This window comes from Mesoplodon bidens, assembly GCF_964165515.1.
Source record: "Mesoplodon bidens genome assembly, chromosome: 1".
NCBI classification, from domain to species: domain Eukaryota; kingdom Metazoa; phylum Chordata; class Mammalia; order Artiodactyla; family Ziphiidae; genus Mesoplodon; species Mesoplodon bidens.
In genome coordinates, this window is record NC_138176.1 from 209,241,318 (window position 1) to 209,259,828 (window position 18,511).

Sequence of the window (18,511 nt, forward strand, 5' to 3'; positions counted from 1 at the left end):
GCCAGGCATGCAGCAGCTTATGAAATCCAAGGACCAGAAAACTGCTAGCTGTGTGAAACATGACTATGTCTTCACAGGGCTGTCAAGGACCAGGTTCCAGTTAGTGCTCTTAACTGGATCAAAGGTGATATAAAATGAATTGAAAATACCAGAATAAATCATCACAGTTTATTGCAATTTTAGTACCTAAGAAAGTATACCACTTTTTAGCAATCATCCTGGTTTATTGACAGTGAAAATTCAGTCATCGTAAAATTGAAGGCAGCATTACTTAGTGCATTATTAACTGTAATTTGAATGATCTTTTAAAATATATGCCAAGTATGGTTACAATATAATAAGTTCTAACATAGGATTGCTTATTCCACGTCATAGTTATAATTTTGCCTCAACAGTTCTCCCTCAGGTAAATTTCTCTGTGATACAATATGCATTCCAGCAAGCAGCCTAGTGAAATTGGCAGTAGGTTTGTTCATTTAATTTCAACCTGATTTTTAAGACTACTGAATTGCTTTTAAAACAAAGGAAGTTAGATCATTAGGTAAATAGTAAACTTATAAAAGCAGCAAATGACAAAATAATATGACAACATTGAAAACTGGATCATAAAGTAACATAAAAGTAACATGAGGTGAGTAGATAATTGGAATGTCACATTTTGATAAATATTTTCAGCTCATTTCAGTTTAATTAATTTAGCATCTTAATTGTATTATGAAGGGTATTAACAATTTAGTTTCGTGTTATTACTTATTCATGAAAATAGAACTTGTCCTTCATTTTAAGTAGGAAGTAAGATGTCCTACTTATTAGTTTTCTACTCAAATTTTAAAACTTAGTTTTTTCTAAGGAAGTCAGTAACCTACTGATTATCAGAGTAGTAATTGTGGTAAGTTTATGTGTTTGGCATTATGCAGGGGCAGATAAAGCAAAATTTATTAATAATTTTAAAAGTCTTTTGGGGCCTTTATAGTTCTTGCTTACCTCTCCTCCACCCATCCTCCACACAGCTTTACAGGTCTTCTTATGCCACACTGTTTCTTAAAACTGCTCACTGGCTTTTCACTGCCAGGAGGATAAAGGTTAAAGTACCTTTTCTTGGAAGTCCAGGCCCTCCATGCCCAGCTCCTTCCTCCCTCTCTTGCCTCGTCTCCTGTCTCTCCCTGCCTCTCCTCCATCCACAGAGACTTGCTTGTCATTCCTTGAACAGACTATACTATCTCTCAGAGCTCTGCCTTTGCTCTGCCTGTTTCTGGAATGGATCTTCCTCTGCCTTTTCTCCTAGAATAATTCTACTCACCCTGTTAAGGCTTAGTTCCATGACTACCTTTCCTCCCTAATGTATTAGGCACTTATATCTTTTCACTTACGCATAACTCTTGCATTTCTTTTATTAATATGTGTTATAGCTTTTGCCTGTGTGCTACTTGGAGGCTGGAGTTTTGTCTTATTTAGTTTTGTATGTTCTAGGTGCTGGGCGTATATTAGCTCTTCAGAATCGTTTACTGAAGGAATGAGTGATTGAATGAACTTACGGCCCATTTTATTTTTCATTTGAGTCTGCAGTCTTGAATCATCAAATCCTCTTTTTCACTGGTCCTCTATTCTTGCTTGGAGCATAGCAGTACCTCTCATTTCACATTTCAAGTATTTCTCACTTTAAAAAAATTTTACCAAGGAGGAGAGGGTGCTAGGCAGGGCTTGGCAGTGGTCATGTGTATTTGCAGAAGCTCATTCCAGCACTGGGCTGCTTTAATGTGTCTTACCTTCAACAGTGGGAGGCTGATAAGTCTTCATTATTAATTAGGTGTTTGTATAACACCACAAAGAATGGTACTGTGAATATGCAAAAGTGCATAAAACATAGCTCCTGGTTTCAATTAATGTATTGTCTACTAGAAAAGAGAAGACAGGTACCTAATACAAGTTGGGAATGTTGTGCGTTTTCATAAAGGTACAAAAAGAATGCAAAGGCTGTTTTGAGATAGAATAGCTCAGCTGGCTTTATCTGATAGAACTTTAAGAAGAAAGGGTTGAGTAGAAGTTGTCATTCCTTTTGACTCACATGCTGTGAATTCCATGACAAACGGACTGTGCAGAAAATTTGTCTAATGTCTTGAAATTCTTTTAAAGAAAAATTGGTGGAAGTACAGTTTTTACATATGCAATTTTGATAAAATATTGTTTGGGGTAGGCAAATTAAGGAATCTCCTAAGTTTATTTTCTATGGAGTGGTTGACTTAAATAAAATTCCTTCAGGTAGTTGGTGTATTTTAATATACTTGTGAAAGCTGGAGGAGATGGTTATCTCCGCAGAGCTTGTAGGACTATAAAGCCACATGATAGTTAAGTCAGTTTTTAGCTGATTGGTTTTCTTGCCTGAAATGTGACCAGGACTTGATTGCTCTTGCTTTTCTTTAATTTAGGTACCTCAGTTTATGCACGATTATTAGCTCTTAAAAAATAAGAATTAAGTTGACACTTAAGAGTTGGAAAATGAGACATTTGACTACCATTAGGAGACTTTATTCTCTACTAGATGCAGTCCAAGAAAAGGTACTCTAATGTTTATTTGAACAATAGAAATGCCATCTGTACCTGATAAATGTATCTAAATATTTTAACCAATGACGAGATTCTCAGGTTACAACAGTTCTACTAAATAAACCCCATTTCTCCTCAAAGATTATTTCCCAGCGCAGTGCTAGTGGGTGAACTCCTGTCAGAACTACGTGCTACAAAATGACGTGCCATTTACAGTGGACAGGATCATGTGACTCACACTAGAGGAATCCCACAGTTACTGTGACAAATAATCAAAAAGAATAAGCAAAATTCAACTATCTCAAATGTTTTGTGTATCATTTTTCTTCAGAGATACAAAATTATTCACAAATTATAAGCAAATATATCCCAGAATTTACAGGGAGAATACATTAAAGCAATGAATCAGGAATGGATATAACTGCATGCAGCATTTCCAAAAGAACTCATTTTCACCTAAATTATTTGAATTTCTAGAGGGAAGTGTTTCAATAATTGCTTTCGTTTTTGTTGTTCTTAAGAATTTGCTTAGGAAACTAATGTATTCCTAAGGTGTATTGCTCCTTTTCCCCAGATATCCAGATAGAAATTAAACAGTTTAGGTGCATGACAGAAATTTCAGATCGAATTTAATCTTCCAGTGGCTGTTTTTGTAATTAGACTAAAATGTAAATCTTTCCGTGGCCTAAATTAGTGCTTCTCAACCTGGCTGGCTTATCAGAATCACATGGAGGGCTTCAGAGAATACTGATTACTGGCTCCTGCCTCAGTGATTGGTCTGGGATATGGCCTAGGCATCTCAAGTTTTAAAAACATTACAGGTGATTCTCATGTGTAGCACAGTTTAAGAACCACTGGCCTAAAACGCCTGCATCATTCAGTACTGTCTAGTTATTTGACTTCATTGTGTGGCCCCTCTCCCCTCCACCCTACCCCCCCCCCGCCCCTTTTTTTTTTTACTGGTCACTTGAATACCAAGGATTGTTCTTATCCCAGGATCTTTCCATTAGCAATTCCTTCTGCCTGGAATGCTCTTCCTACAGATCTTTATATGGTTGTCTCCTCTCATCCTTCAGGACCCAGCTCCCAGGGCTCTGCTTCAGGCAAGGCTTTTCTTAATCCCCCTCTCTAAAGCTTTTCCCCAGCACTGTCGTATTATTCTCTGTTACTTGTATTATTGCCATTTTGGGGGGACCATGAGATGTTATATTCATTTGTTAGTCCCCGCCCCGCCCGCCCCCAAGTAGAATGTAAAGTCCATGAAGGCATGTCTGGTTAACCGTCATATTCCCCAGCATTTAAAGCCAAGTCTGTCATATAGCAATTCCTCAATATATAATTTTTGAGTAAATAAAATGTTGATAGAAAAATGATTGTGGGAATATACATAATTATATCTTTTTTTCTCTCCAAAAACAAGACCAAATATGGTATCATATTTTAAAAATTAGAATAAAGCCTTAAGATGAAATGAGTGAAAATGCCAACAGGCAAAGAAGAGGTAAACCTAGAAATGGGGCCGCCCCAGTGCCGAAACCCTTGGGGTGGTGACGTAAGACCGGGCTGCCCACCACCACGTGAAGCTCTCACTTCATGGCTGTACTTCGGGTCCTAACCATCATACCAAAGTGTGCCACACATTTGAAATCTTCATGTACTTTCTGGTTAACTTACACTTTAAGAACCATCACGTCAAAACAAAACAAAAAAAAGAACCATCACGTCCTCCTCCAAAAAGCCTTTGCTGAGCTCAGCCTCCAGGAAGAGTTAGGTTTCCTGTGCTCTGCTCGTTTGTGTCACGGCCATTGCCAGTCTCCGTATTACAGCTATCTGTTCACCAGTCTCTGTCTCCCTCACCAGCCTCTCTGAGGACAGGGATTGTGCTGTAGTACCAAGCCAATAACTGGTACTCAGCAAGCGTTTGGCTGAATGAAAGCGTAAACAAATATGAAATACTCCATAAAAAGCATTAGAACTGCTGATTAAAAAGTATAAAATGGATTTGTCAGGAACATAAGTAAGTTGAAGAAGTTTTTAATAGAATAAAGCAATAAATAAGGGTATTCCAGGCCAACCGGGGGATGTGATGTTATACACACTTAGGAAATGAAGCAAACATTCTTGGTGCCAATAAGTCTGAGCGCTGGCTTCCAACTGATATGTGGCTTGTCATCTATACAAGGTTTTCATCGCTCACTTGGGACTTTTTGTACATTATTTACCCTTCTTGATAAACTTCAATAGCTGCTATTCAGATGGATGCATTTTCCAGTAACACCTGATATGCATTTTAAAATGTACCTTTTAATTGGTATTGATTGTCAGTAAACCCAATGATAACTTTCATCAGTGTACTTTGCCCCAAAGAAAATGGAGCAATCTTTGGGCATATAAATATTTAAAATTCTCTGTGTAGAGCCCTGTTCGTTCCATGGTGCTATTGTTATAATTTTAGTACTTAAATACTACTAAGGATCGCTCTTTCAGATGGTATCCTGCTTCAAAATCTCTATCGCTACAGGCAGTTTTACCAGAAAGCTAGATTAGCGAGGAGAATCATGCAGTTGAAACGAACATTTTCAGTAACATTGTGGAATTGTTTCTTGCCTCATTTTGCCACAAAGATGATAAAACAGAGAAAGAAGAGTGAATAGTCAGGACAGAAATGCCGGTCAGGTCCCCCCACATCATCCCATAGTGTACAGTGTTATTATCCCTGCTTTACTGCTGGCAGCCTGGGAACGGGTCCGTGCTTTCGCCTTCTGCTTTTAGGAGGAAACACTAAATGTGTCACATTTCTAAGAATGAGACAAGCAAGGAGAGCAAGGAGTTGTAATACCAGCCCCACAGCATCCAAAGAAGTTTTCCGTCTTTTAATTTTTGAATCTGCATTCCCACATAGTCAGGTCTAGTTCTACACCAGCTCACATGTTATTCCATAGAAATCAGGGTTCAGAGAATTCTGTTTGTTCTTTGAAAAGATGCAGATGTGTGGAAGTGCCGCTCCACCCCGGCATTTCTTGTCAACATATGGTTTGGTGTGTTAGCAGAGTGTACTGTGGGATTTGTGTTGTGGGCAAAAGGGAAATGAAACCTAAAGGACGGAGCTGGGTCGAGACGGCTGAGTGGCCTATATTCTGTGCTGAAAGTTCGAACCCTCTGTTGCTGGCAAGGGGAGGTGTTGACATTTTGTTAAGTGTAGTAGCAGTGCAGAAGATTGATGGAGGAGAAGGCCGAGTGGTGACAGCGGACTCGATTGTGAGCCTTTCAGTATTTAAGGTTATATAAAAGCTAGACCTGAATTTTGGTAGGAACAGAGGGAAGGGTAGAGGGCACCAACTCAAGAGGTATTTCAAAGACAGACTTCAGTATTTAGTAACTAATTAGAATTAGGGGAGAACAGAAGTGGAAAACTGAAATTTTTACTTTGGATGACTAAGTAGTGGTACTGTCATTACCCAAGTAATGGGTGTATGTTGCCATTATCAACAAAAATATATATGCCTCAAATAGGAATACTTCAGTTTGTCTCCTAGGAATTATTTTTTTCCATAAGAAAATAATCTCTACAGAGACATGGCCCCTCAGGTATTATTGAAAAGTATAGTAATAAGGGCCAAGGACTTAATGTGAAAAGACTCAAGTTCAGTTTCAGTCTTTACTTTTTTGAAACTTTGGCACATTAGGCTGTTCCTTACCTACTTTGAACTTCCATTTCCTCATATGTAAAATCGGGATGCTTTCTTGTTGGCTTGTCCTAATGATCAAATGAGAAAACATATGGAAGAACACTCCTTAAAAATATGCTGTATAAAAGTGAGCTGTTAGATTTATACACACCAATAAGAGCTGGACAATAAGAGAGGGTATACCCCATTAATGTGGATTCCTTACCCTGAGGATGTTTTGAGGTTCCTGTACTCCTGAAGTGTTCTTTTATGTTCTTTATGGATGTGATTTAAGAATGACAGTTTGTATATGTTTTTCGAAAAACAAATACTTACACAAAGCAGTTATTTTGATCTAACGGTTCAATACAAGTTCTCTTTGTAATAAAACAAAAATGTTATCAGGTTGATTCCTAAATTGACCTGCTGTTTGTTAACATTATTTCATCTCTTTATTGAATCCTGAAAGAAAAGTATAAGGATATTCTTATCTTTACCTTTTCTACTTTTACCACCCACCTATCCTTTTACCACCCACCTATCCTGATCTTGGTCACTGTAGGCCAAATATGATAATGAAGCAAATATGAGGAAGAAAAAAAAAAAAAGAACCCTCAAAGTGCACTCCTGTGCAGTTTTCACCTATTCCACAGCAGTCGAATGAAATCAAAGCTTACAAAAACTAGAAAGATTACTTCAGTTCATAAACAAATGGGACCTAATGAAACTTAAAAGCTTTTGCCCAGCAAAGGAAAACATAAACAATATGAAAAGACAACCCTCAAAATGGGAGAAAATATTTGCAAGGGAAGCAACTGACAAAGGATTAATCTCTAAAATTTACAAGCAGCTCATGCAGCTCAATATCAAAAAAACAAACAACCCAATCCAAGAATGGACAGAAGACCTAAATAGACATTTCTCCAAAGAAGATATAGAGATTGCCAACAGACACATGAAAGAATGCTCAACATCACTAATCATTAGAGAAATGCTAATCAAAACTACAATGAGATATCATCCCACACCAGTCAGTATGGCCATCATCAAAAAACCTACAAACAATAAATGCTGGAGAGGGTGTGGAGAAAAGGGAACCCTCTTGCACTGTTGGTGGGAATGTAAATTGATACAGCCACTATGGAGAACAGTATGGAGGTTCCTTAAAAAACTAAAAATAGAGCTACCATACGACCCAGCAATCCCCCTACTGGGCATATACCCTGAGAAAACCCTAATTCAAAAAGAGTCTTGTACCACAGTGTTCATTGCAGCCCTATTTACAATAGCCAGGACATGGAAGCAACCTAAGTGTCCATCGACAGATGAATGGATAAAGAAGACGTGGCACATATATACAATGGAATATTACTCAGCAATAAAAGGAAACGAAATTGAGTTATTTGTAGTGAGGTGGATGGACCTAGAGTCTGTCATACAGAGTGAAGTAAGTCAGAAAGAGAAAAACACATACTGTATGCTAACACATATATATGGAATCTACAAAAAAAAATGGTTCTGAAGAACCTAGGGGCAGGACAGGAATAAAGACTCAGACGTAGTGAATGGACTTGAGGACACGGGGTGGGGGAAGGGTAAGCTGGGACGAAATGAGAGAGTGGCATTGACATATATATACTACCAGATGTAAAATAGATAGCTAGTGGGAAGTAGAGGGGTGGGATAGGGAGGGTGGGAGGGAGATCCAAGACAGAGGAGATGTGGGGATATATGTATACGTATAGCTGATTCACTTTGTTATAAAGCAGAAACTAACACACCATTGTAAAGCAATTATACTCCAATAAAGTATTTTTAAAAAAGTATGATTTAACTTGCTCTTGGAAATGTCTAACATATGACAATATTCAGATCCACCAAAATACAGAAGTAAAAGATTTAAAATACTTTAGTCTCTCTGTATTACTCTTTAGTTACCTTTGACACCAACCACATTTAAAGAAAATTTCAGGGCCTGTCAAGCAGGACAGCCAATAGGAACAACCACATTTTATATGTGAACCAATCAAGAGTAATGGATATCTCATTCATTTCTTGTTAAAATTAGTTTGCTTTATTGTTTTCTTCCTATTTCTTCTCCTTTTTTTGAAATATGTTTTGATTAGAAAAATGTGGCATTAAGGTGAATAATGATGTTCCTCAGCTTTACAAATTTAATTCTTCCATATGAAAGCAGATTCATCATAGAGCAGTAAAATAAACCAGTGATGTTTTTATGAATAACCAGATTTAACATACATTTCTATTTTTACTGCCTGTTAAATTTAATTATTCAGTGATATTTTTATGAGCTACTGTCATATGATTAATGAATAGTAAAAAAAATAAAAATAAAGAAGGTCAGCTTAAATGTGGTAGACGCGTATTTCCCTCCCCTATTGAGTTGGTTTTTGCTGAATCCTTCCTGTCCGGGATTTCCCCCTTTCCATCCTAAGGAATGCCTGCCGGTAGCTTGTTTTATTGAGTCCCGCAATCTTTCCTGCTCTCCTTTCAGCTGGCAGAAATCCCTCTGGTAGGGGCGATTTCAGGATCACCTTTATGTCCCTCCTGCCTTGGAGAGGACGTTTAGTACTTTTTCAGGATATCATTTCCACTGTTCAACAACATATAGTGTATTTTTTTCTAGAAATGTTCCATTAAATTAGTATCACATTGCTAATTATGGGTATCTGTATAAATAAAAAGATCCTCGAATGAGTTGTTCTTGAAAAAGTAACAAGTATTGAGAGTTCAGCTCAGCTCTGACTTTTTGGTGAAAGAAAACCTTTATTTCAGATGTAGGATAATCATAGTCATCTGTCGTCTGGAATATTAGAACTACTCAGAGATTAATGGAATTAAAAATTCTCATAAAGATTCTTATTGTCACATAGACAATCTAATTTCCATTTTGAAATGATAGAAAAATTTGAATTAATGATTAATTCCCTAAATCTAAGAAATAACTATTAAAGATACATGATGACTTTAAGAACTGTACACTTTTGTAAAAGTAGAAATGCTTGAAATTATATTGCAAATAAATATTATATTTCAAACACTTTTTGAGATTGTCCTTAGTGTTATATAAATATGTGTGCCTTTAAGAGGAAACCAAATGGAAATGCTTGTATGTAGCTGGGAACTCAGCTATTTTTATTAAACATGAAGAGACAGTATAGTTTTATTAAGAGTCAAATTAGCAACAACTGTAGGAATAACGTGATTATTCTTGATGCTTTTCACTCTTTATTATTATCTTATTTTGTTAAACATAATTGAGCTTTATTATTGATTGTGTTTGTATGCGTTCCATGCACTATGCATTTCAAAACGATTTCTATTTATAAATGATAAAATGTTTAAGTTTAGTTTGGCATTAGTTGTTATGATGCCAAATACAAGTTTAAAAGGACATGAATTCTTTGCTATATCATTTTCTTGTTTAGTATTTTTCTTCTTTTCAGTTTACATATTGAATACAACATTGTTCTGGTTGAAAAGAACAAATGACCTATTTATTAACTGCGCAGTCAATACTTCTCAAACTAATAATGGATAGGTACTTACAATAAACTGGCAGCAGTAGAGGTTAGTAGACTTATGTATGATTTTCCTGTGGGGTCCCGGGAGCCCAAAGTATTTATTACTTGAGAACAAAGAACCTTAGAGTTAAAGGTAAGTGACCCTGTATATGATATGACTGATAGTAGCCCTATAAAGGAAAAACAAGGAGGAAACCATCCATAGTTTGCTTCTAACTAGGCACACTGTAGAGTCAGTTTTCTTTCTCCTCAGTCATTTACACTTAAAGTCACATATTTCCTCAGGTTTTTTTGAAAAATGATGACAAGCTTGGGTTAGTAATATTTTCCTATTTTACTAATATTTGCCCCCGAGGATTGTCTCATTCTTTATGGTGTTGGATAAATTTGTAGTATTCATATCTCATAAGTTTGTCAACAGTGTATCTTAAGGTCATTCATTTCTTAATCAATTTTTTTTAAAGTTTCTCTACCTTACTAAACATTCTGTTGAAACTGCATGGGAATTCAAATTAAGTTAGTTTAAAAACGGAAACAATATTCTAATAAGTCAAGTATTTCTATTCCTTAATCTTGCATTTGTTGATTATTTATTCAGCTAACAAGTGAGTGGCTGTGTCTGTGCCATATATAACTTGAAAATGTGCTTTAAGCTTTACTTGGTCCTAGGCTTTTTTGAAATTGTAGTTACTGGAAAGAGTAAATAGCCCAACAACCAATAAGCACATGAAAAGATACTCAACATTATAAGTCATTAGGGAAATGGAAATTAAAACCACACTGAGATCTACTTTATACTTACAAGTACTGCTGTAATAAAAAAGACAGATGATTACAGGTGTTGGTAAGGATGTGTAGAAATTGGAACCCTCATACATTGCTGGCGGGAGTTTAAATGGTGTAGCCACTTTGGAAAACAGTTTGTTCTTTATGATGTTAAACATACAATTGCCATTTTACTTAGCAGTTTCACTCCTGCTCTTTACCCACAAGTAATGAAAATGGACGTTCACCCCAAAACTTGTGCATGAAAGTTCATAGCAGCTTTATTCGTGATAGTTCAAAAATGGGAACAACTCAAACGTCCATCAGCTAAAATGAATGGATAATTAAAAAGCCTATCTTAGACAATGAAATATTATTCCACAGTAAAAAGCGGTACTGATACCCAGTGCAGAGGTGCAAATATTAAACTCATTTTATTGATGAGGAAACTAAGGTTATATAACTTATAAAGTAACTTGAGAAAGATGAAAACTCAAGTCCGCGTGACTTCAGAACACTCAGTCTCTACACAGGGATGAGTTGTTTTAAATCATTTTCCCCATCTGTCCGTCTGTTTTCTTTATGGCCAGACTTTTTGAAAGAGAGATCTTACTCCATGTCTCACTTCACTTGCTTACTGTCCTCCTCCCAGGGAAACAGTGTGGCCACCAATGATCTTTCTTTCTTTTTAAATACCTGCTTTGTTGAAATAATAATTTATATACCATAACACGTACCATTATGAAGTGCACAATTCGGAGACGTTTAGTGTCACAGTGCTTCCTGAATTTTGTGTATAATGGGCTCCTTTCAATCACTTCATGTTGGATCTTTCCATGGCATTGGAAGTTGCTGACCATTCCCTCCTGAATACTCCATCCTCACTCACCCCTGTTCTCAGTCTCTCATTCTTCTCCTACTTACACTCAATAGTTGTTTTACGGTCTTTGTGGGCTTGTCTTCCTCGACCCACTTTTTCAGTGTTGGTTTTGGGTTACTTCTCAACACTGAGAGACCTTGTGACTTCAGGAACCACCTGTGTTGGTATATGGCTCACAAATTTCTGTTTCAGTCATTTATACAACACATATTTATTGTACGTTTGTTGTGTGCAAGGCTAGTTTAGGCCCTTGAAATCTATGTCTATTGGAAAGAGACAAGCAGTAACAGTCAAATGATAAAGAAGGAAGTGTACAATTTTAAATTGTAGGGTAGTGGTAGGCTTCACTGAGAAGGTGCCTTTTTTATTTTTATTTTTTTAATTTATTTTTTATCAAAATATAGTTGAATCACAATGTTGTGTTAATTACTGCTGTACAGCAAAGTGACTCATTTATACGTACAAATATATATATATATACACACACACACACACATTCTTTTTCATATTCTTTTCCATTATGGTTTATCAGTATATATACAATAGAATGGATAAACAACAAAGTCCTACTGTATAGCACAGAAAGTGCCTTTTGAACAGAGACTTAGAGGGTGAAGGAGTTAGCCGTGAAACTGTCTGCAAGAAGAACATACCAGGGCGGGGACAGCAAATAGGACACTAAGGGCAAACTTGCCAGGCACATTGGAAGAATACTGAGTACAAGTGGGCTGGAGGTAAGCAAGTGAGGGGAGCTGTAGTTGCTGTCAGAGACATAATGAGCGGGCAGATAAAGCCTTTATAGATTAGAAGGATTTTGGCTTTTGCTCTGAGTAACATGGCGAAGCAGTGCAGGGTTTTGAGTAGCAGATGGATATGATCTGAGTGATCTTTTTGGAGTGACTACTGTGGTTTCTGTGTTGAGACTAGACTATATGGTGACAGGGTTTGCAGCAGGAAAATAGTGATGGAAGGCTGCTGAATTGATGCAATCTTCGTTGCTTCTCTATTCTAGATCAGTACATTCAAGTCCCTATTGAATGTAGTCACTTGGATGTAACACAGATACCTCAAGTTTATCACGTCCAAAACTAAATCCATCTTTTCTTCCTAGTTTCTGGTTTCAAAGCTGTTCCTTCTTTCTATAACCTCTGTCTTAGCAAAAGAACAGCTACGCAAGATAGGAGCCACCTTTGCCTTTTTTTTTTTTTAAAGACTTCATTTTTTTAAGAGCAGTTTAAGGTTCACAGCAAAATTGAGAGGCAAGTACAGACATTTCCAGTATGTCTTCCACCCCCATCCATGTATAGCCTCCTCCATTACCAACATTACCCACCAGACTGGTACATGAGTCATAATTGATGAACCTGCATTGATATATCGTAATCACTCAGTGTTCATAGTTTATGGTCCGCTCTTGGTGTTGCTCATTCTATGGATTTGGACAAATCCACAATGACATGTTTCCCTTATTTTAGTGTCAGAGTATTTTTACTGCCCTAAAAATCCTCCATGCTCCACCTGTTTATCCCTCCTCCAAACAACTCCTGGTATTTTTACTGTCTTCATAGTTTTGTCTTTTCCAAAATGTCATATAGTTGAAGTCATACAGTATGTAGCCTCTTCACATTGGCTTCTTTCACTTAGCAATATGAATTTAAATTTCATTCATGTCTTTTCACATGGCTTGATAGCTAATTTTTTAAATATTCATGGCTTAATAGCTAATTTTTTTTAAGGTTCCATTGTCTAGATGTACCATAGTTTATCCATTCACCTACTGAAGGATCTTTTGGTTGCTTCCAGGTTTGGGCAGTTATACATAAAGCTTCTATAAACATCTTGTTTTTGTGTGGACATAGGTTTTCAACTCCTTTGTGTAAATGATGAGTGTGATTGCTGGATACTATGGTAAGAGTATGCTTAATTTTGTAAGAAGCCTCCAAACTGTCTTCCAAAGTGGCTGGATCATTTTGGATTCCCACCAACAATGAATGAAAGTTCTTTCACATCCTCCCCAGCATTTGGTGTTGCAGTGTTCTCTGGATTTTGGTCATTCTAACTGATGTATAGTGGTATGGCGTATCATTGTTGTTTTAATTTGCATTTCCTTAATGGCATATGAATTGGAGCATTTTCCATATGCTTATTTGCCATCTGTGTATCTCCTTTGGTAAGGTGTCTGTTAAGGTCTTTGGCCCATTTGGGTTCTTTTTTTGTTGATTTTTAAAAGTTCTTTGTATATTTTGGATAACAGTCCTTCATTAGATGTCTTCTGCAAATATTTTCTCCCTGTCTGTGGCTTGTCTTCTCATTCCCTTGATATTGTCCTTCTCAGAGCAAAAGTTATTAATTTTAATGCAGTTCAACTTACAAATTATTTCTTTCATGGGTCATGCCTTTGATGTTTTATCTAAAAAGTCATCATATCCAAGGTCATAAGGTTTTCTCCTATGTTATCTTCTAGGAGTTTTACAGTTTTACATTTTACGTGTAGATCTGTGATCTATTTTGAGTTAATTTTTGTAAGGTCTGTGTCCACATTCATTTTTTTTGCTTATGGATGTTCAGTTGTTCCAGCATCATTTATTGAAAAAACGGTCTTTGCCTCATTGTTTTGCCTTTGCTCCTTTGTCAAAGATCAGTTGACTCTACTTAAGTGAGTCTATTTCTGTGCTCTCTCTTCTGTTCCATTGATTTGTCTTTTCTTTCTCCACACTGTCTTGATTGCTATAGCTTTATAGTAAGTCTTGATGTTAGGTAGTATCAGTCTTCCAACTTAGTTCTTCTTCAGTGTTGTGTTAGCTGTTGTAGGTCTTTTGCCTGTCCATATGAACTTTAGTATGTGTTTGTTAATATCCCAAAATATAACTTGCTGGAATTTTGGTTGAGATTGCATTGAATCTATAGATAAAGTTGGGAAGAACTAACATTTTGGCAGTACTGAGTCTTCACACCTTAGACTCTTTATGCATTCTTTACCGTATAGTCAAATCAAAGACAAAACCCTTAATTTTTTTATAGGACATATCAGTCCTTTTAATTTTGTCCACTGATTTCCGCTGATTAATTTCTTCATCTCGTCTTCTTGCTACCCCTTAAAACTCAATATTAAAATTCTAGCAGTTCCTTGAGAGAAATGTAGGCCAAGAGATTCCTTTCTGACTTTGTGAGGGCACTGCTTAGTTCATTTCCTGGCCTAGCCTGGGCTGCCTCTACCGTTTATTTAAGTAACTGATATAAAGGTAGTATGTGGTACTGTAGTCCAGTCAGATAGTTGTAATGGAGTCAGTGTCCAGATTCTCAACTTCTGCATGAATTTCTCTTTATTAATATTGATCTGCTTAAGAGAAATGCTTTATTCACAACATTCTTTCTCTTACTTTACAAAAGAAGACTCACGCTTATCCATCCAAAATCATACTATAGTACATTGTCCTGGGATCATAGAAAAATTAGCAATTAAACAATTTTAATTAATGTCTTATATTTTTGTTGTGGAGAAGTATGATAGAGTGAAAAATGAAAGGCTTTTAATTACAAAATACATTACGTAAGAATTCTCTGAGGGGGCTTCCCTGGTGGCACAGTGGTTGAGAGTCCACCTGCCGAAGCAGGGGACACAGGTTCTGCCCCAGTCCGGGAAGATCCCACATGCTGCAGAGCGGCTAGGCCCATGAGCCATGGCCGCTGAGCCTGCACGTACAGAGCCTGTGCTCCGCAACGGGAGAGGACACAGCAGTGAGAGGCCCGTGTACCGCAAAAAAAAAAAAAGAATTCTCTGAGGAAATAAAATGGAAATAAAGGTCGAGAAAATAAAATAGTAATGTAAAATTTTCAGCTGTTGAAAGAAGAGTCTATTCATGTATTTTTTAAATGGATAATGGTTTTATTACCGTGGATTTAGGTTCTATTGAGTATCCTTAAAATAGTTGATATAAATTTTATTTTATTTCCAATTGGGTGGAAATTAAATTCTTTTCAAGTACATATTTTACCACAAGTGAAAAATTGTAGATGTTAACTTGGTAATGTGTGAATGGTTATGTATTTTTTCAAAATTCTTTTAAGGGTCTGTGAATAAAACTAGTTGAAGACTACTAGCCTACTGTATAAAACCCAAGTTTTTATTTATTTTTAGTTATTTTTTTTAAAGATTTATTTATTACTTATTTATTTATTTTATTTTTGGCTGCCTCGGGTCTTAGTTGCGGCACATGGAATCTTTGTCGGGCATGCGGGATCTTTCATTGCGGCGTGTGGACTCTTTGTGGTGAGCCAGCTTCTCTCTAGTTGTGGCGCGCAGGCTCCAGGGTGCGTGGGCTCTGTAGTTTGTGGCACACGGGCTTAGCTGCCCCACGGCACGTGGGAACCTTAGTTCCCTGAACCAGGGATTGAACCTGTGTCCCCTGCATTGTAAGGCAGATTCTTTACCACTGGACCACCAGGGAAGTCCCTAAAACCCAAGGTTTTTTTTTGTGTGTGTGTGGTATGTGGGCCTCTCACTGTTGTGGCCTCTCCCGTTGTGGAGCACAGGCTCCGGACGCACAGGCCCAGCGGCCATGGCTCACGGGCCCAGCTGCTCCGCGGCACGTGGGATCTTCCCGGACCGGGGCACGAACCCGTTTCCCCTGCATCGGCAGGTGGACTCTCAACCATTGCGCCACCAGGGAAGCCCTAAAACCCAAGTTTTTTTTTTTTTTTTTTTTTTTTTTTCTCTTTTTGCAGTATGCGGGCCTCTCACTGTTGTGGCCTCTCCCGTTGCGGAGCACAGGCTCCGGACGCGCAGGCCCAGCGGCCATGGCTCACGGGCCCAGCCGCTCCGCGGCATATGGGATCCTCCCAGACCGGGGCATGAACCCGTATCCCCTGCATCGGCAGGCGGACTCTCAACCACTGCGCCACCAGGGAGGCCCAAACCCAAGTTTTTAAACCTGGTATATAAAACCCTTCATCACCTTTCTCCTTCTAGACCTTTTTCTTTTTTTTTAAATTTGAACTTTTCCTGCTTCACATTATGTGCTCCAGCAAGAAAGAACTTGCAAGTTCCATAGCATCCTTTTACCTGCCTGTTTGTCTTTATTGTGTTATTCTGTCTCATCTTTGCCTCACTTCTGCCTAATCATTTTTAAAAAAAATTTTATTAGGGTATAGTTGATTTACAGTGTTGTGTTAGTTTCAGGTGTACAGCAAAGTGAATTTGTTATACATATATCCACTGTTTTTCAGATTATTTTCCCATATAGGTCATTACAGAGTATTGAGCAGAGCTCTCTGTGCTCTACAGTATGTCCTTATTAGTTATCTATTTTATATATAGTAGTGTGTCCCAATCTCCCAATTTATCCCTCCCCCTCTTTCCTCCCTGGTAACCATAAGTTTGTTTTCTACATCTGTGACTCCATTTCTGTTTTGTAAATAAGTTCATTTGTACCCCCTTTTTAGATTCCACATATAAGCAATATCATATGATAATTGTCTTTCTCTGTCTGACTTACTTCACTCAGTATGACAATCTCTAGGTCCATCCATGTTGCTGCAAATGACATTATTTTGTTCTTTTTTATGGCTGAGTAATATTCCATTGTATATATGTACCACATCTTCTTTATCCACTCATCTGTCGATGGACACGTAGGTTGCTTCTGTGTCTTGGCTATTGTAAAAAGTGCTGCAGTGACCATTGGGGAGCATGTATCTTTTCGAATTATGGTTCTCTCGAGTATATGCCCAGGAGTAGGATTGCTGGATCATATGGTAGCTCTATTTTTAGTTTTTTAAGGACCCTCCTTACTGTTCTCCATAGTGGCTGTACGTTTATATTCCCACTGGATGTGTAGGAGGGTTTCCTTTTCTCCACACCCTCTGTAGCATTTGTTTGTAGATTTTTTGATGATGACCATTCTGACCGGTGTGAGGTGAGACCTCATTATAGTTTTACTTGCATTTCTTTAATAATTAGTGATGTTGAGCATCTTTTCATGTGGTTTTTGGCCATCGGTATGTCTTCTTTGGGGAAATGTCTATTTAGATCTTCTGCCCATTTTTTGATTGGGTTGTTTGTTTTTTTGATATTGAGTTTCATGAGCTGCTTGTATATTTTGGAGATTAATCCCCTGTTGGTCTCTTCATTTGCAAATATTTTCTCCCATTCTGAGGGTTATCTTTTCGTTTTGTTTATGGTTTCCTTTGCTGTGCAAAAGCTTTTAGTTTCATCAGGTCCCATTTGTTTATTTTTGTTTTTATTTTCATTACTTTAGTAGGTGGATCCAAAAATATCTTGCTGTGGTTTATGTCAAAGAGTGTTCTGCCTATGTTTTCCTCTAATAGTTTTATAGTATACAGACTTACATTTAGGTCTTTACTCCATTTTGAGTTTATTTTTGTGTATGTTGTTAGGGAATGTTCTAATTTCATTCTTTTACATGTAGCTGTCCAGTTTGCCCAGCACCACTTACTAAAGAGGCTGTCTTTTCTCCATTGTATATTCTTGCCTCCTTTGTCATAGACTAGGTGACCATAGGTGCACGGGTTTATCTCTAGACTTTCTATCCTGTTCCATTGAGCTATATTTCTCTTTTTTGCGTCAGTACCATACTGTTTTGATTACTTTAGCTTTGTAGTATAGTCTGAAGTCAGGGAGCCTGATTCCTCCAGCTCTATTTTTCTTTCTCAAGATTGCTTTGGCTACTCATGGTCTTTTGTGTTTCCATGCAAATTGTAAAATTTTTTGTTCTAATTCTGTGAAAAATGCCATTGGTAATTTGGTAGGGATTGTATTGAATCTGTAGATTGCTTTGGGTAGTATGGCCATTTTCACAATATTGATTCTCCGATCCAGGAATATCATGTATCTTTCCATGTGTTTGTGTCATCTTTGATTTCTTTAAGATGCAGAAGTCTTGATTGAGGAATCAAGACTTCCCCCACTTCAGACTGACTCAGGAGCTAGTGTTCCATGCACCCTTGCCACCATCCTAGTCTGCATCACTGTACTAACATGCTGTTTTGTCATTAGCCTTGTTTTTTTTTTTTTTTTTTTCTTTCTTGAGTGTAGGAACTGTGTTTCCTCTTGGGCTCCTCAGCACCTCACTATATACCTCTGCTGGTAT

General features: G+C 37.4%; 1 protein-coding gene across 2 annotated transcripts in view; it reads left to right on the plus strand.

The window, feature by feature from the left end:
* Positions 1 to 18,511, plus strand: part of BMPR1B (bone morphogenetic protein receptor type 1B) — a 424,295-nt gene that overhangs the window by 234,561 nt on the left and 171,223 nt on the right. The gene's annotated exons all lie outside the window — the stretch shown is intronic.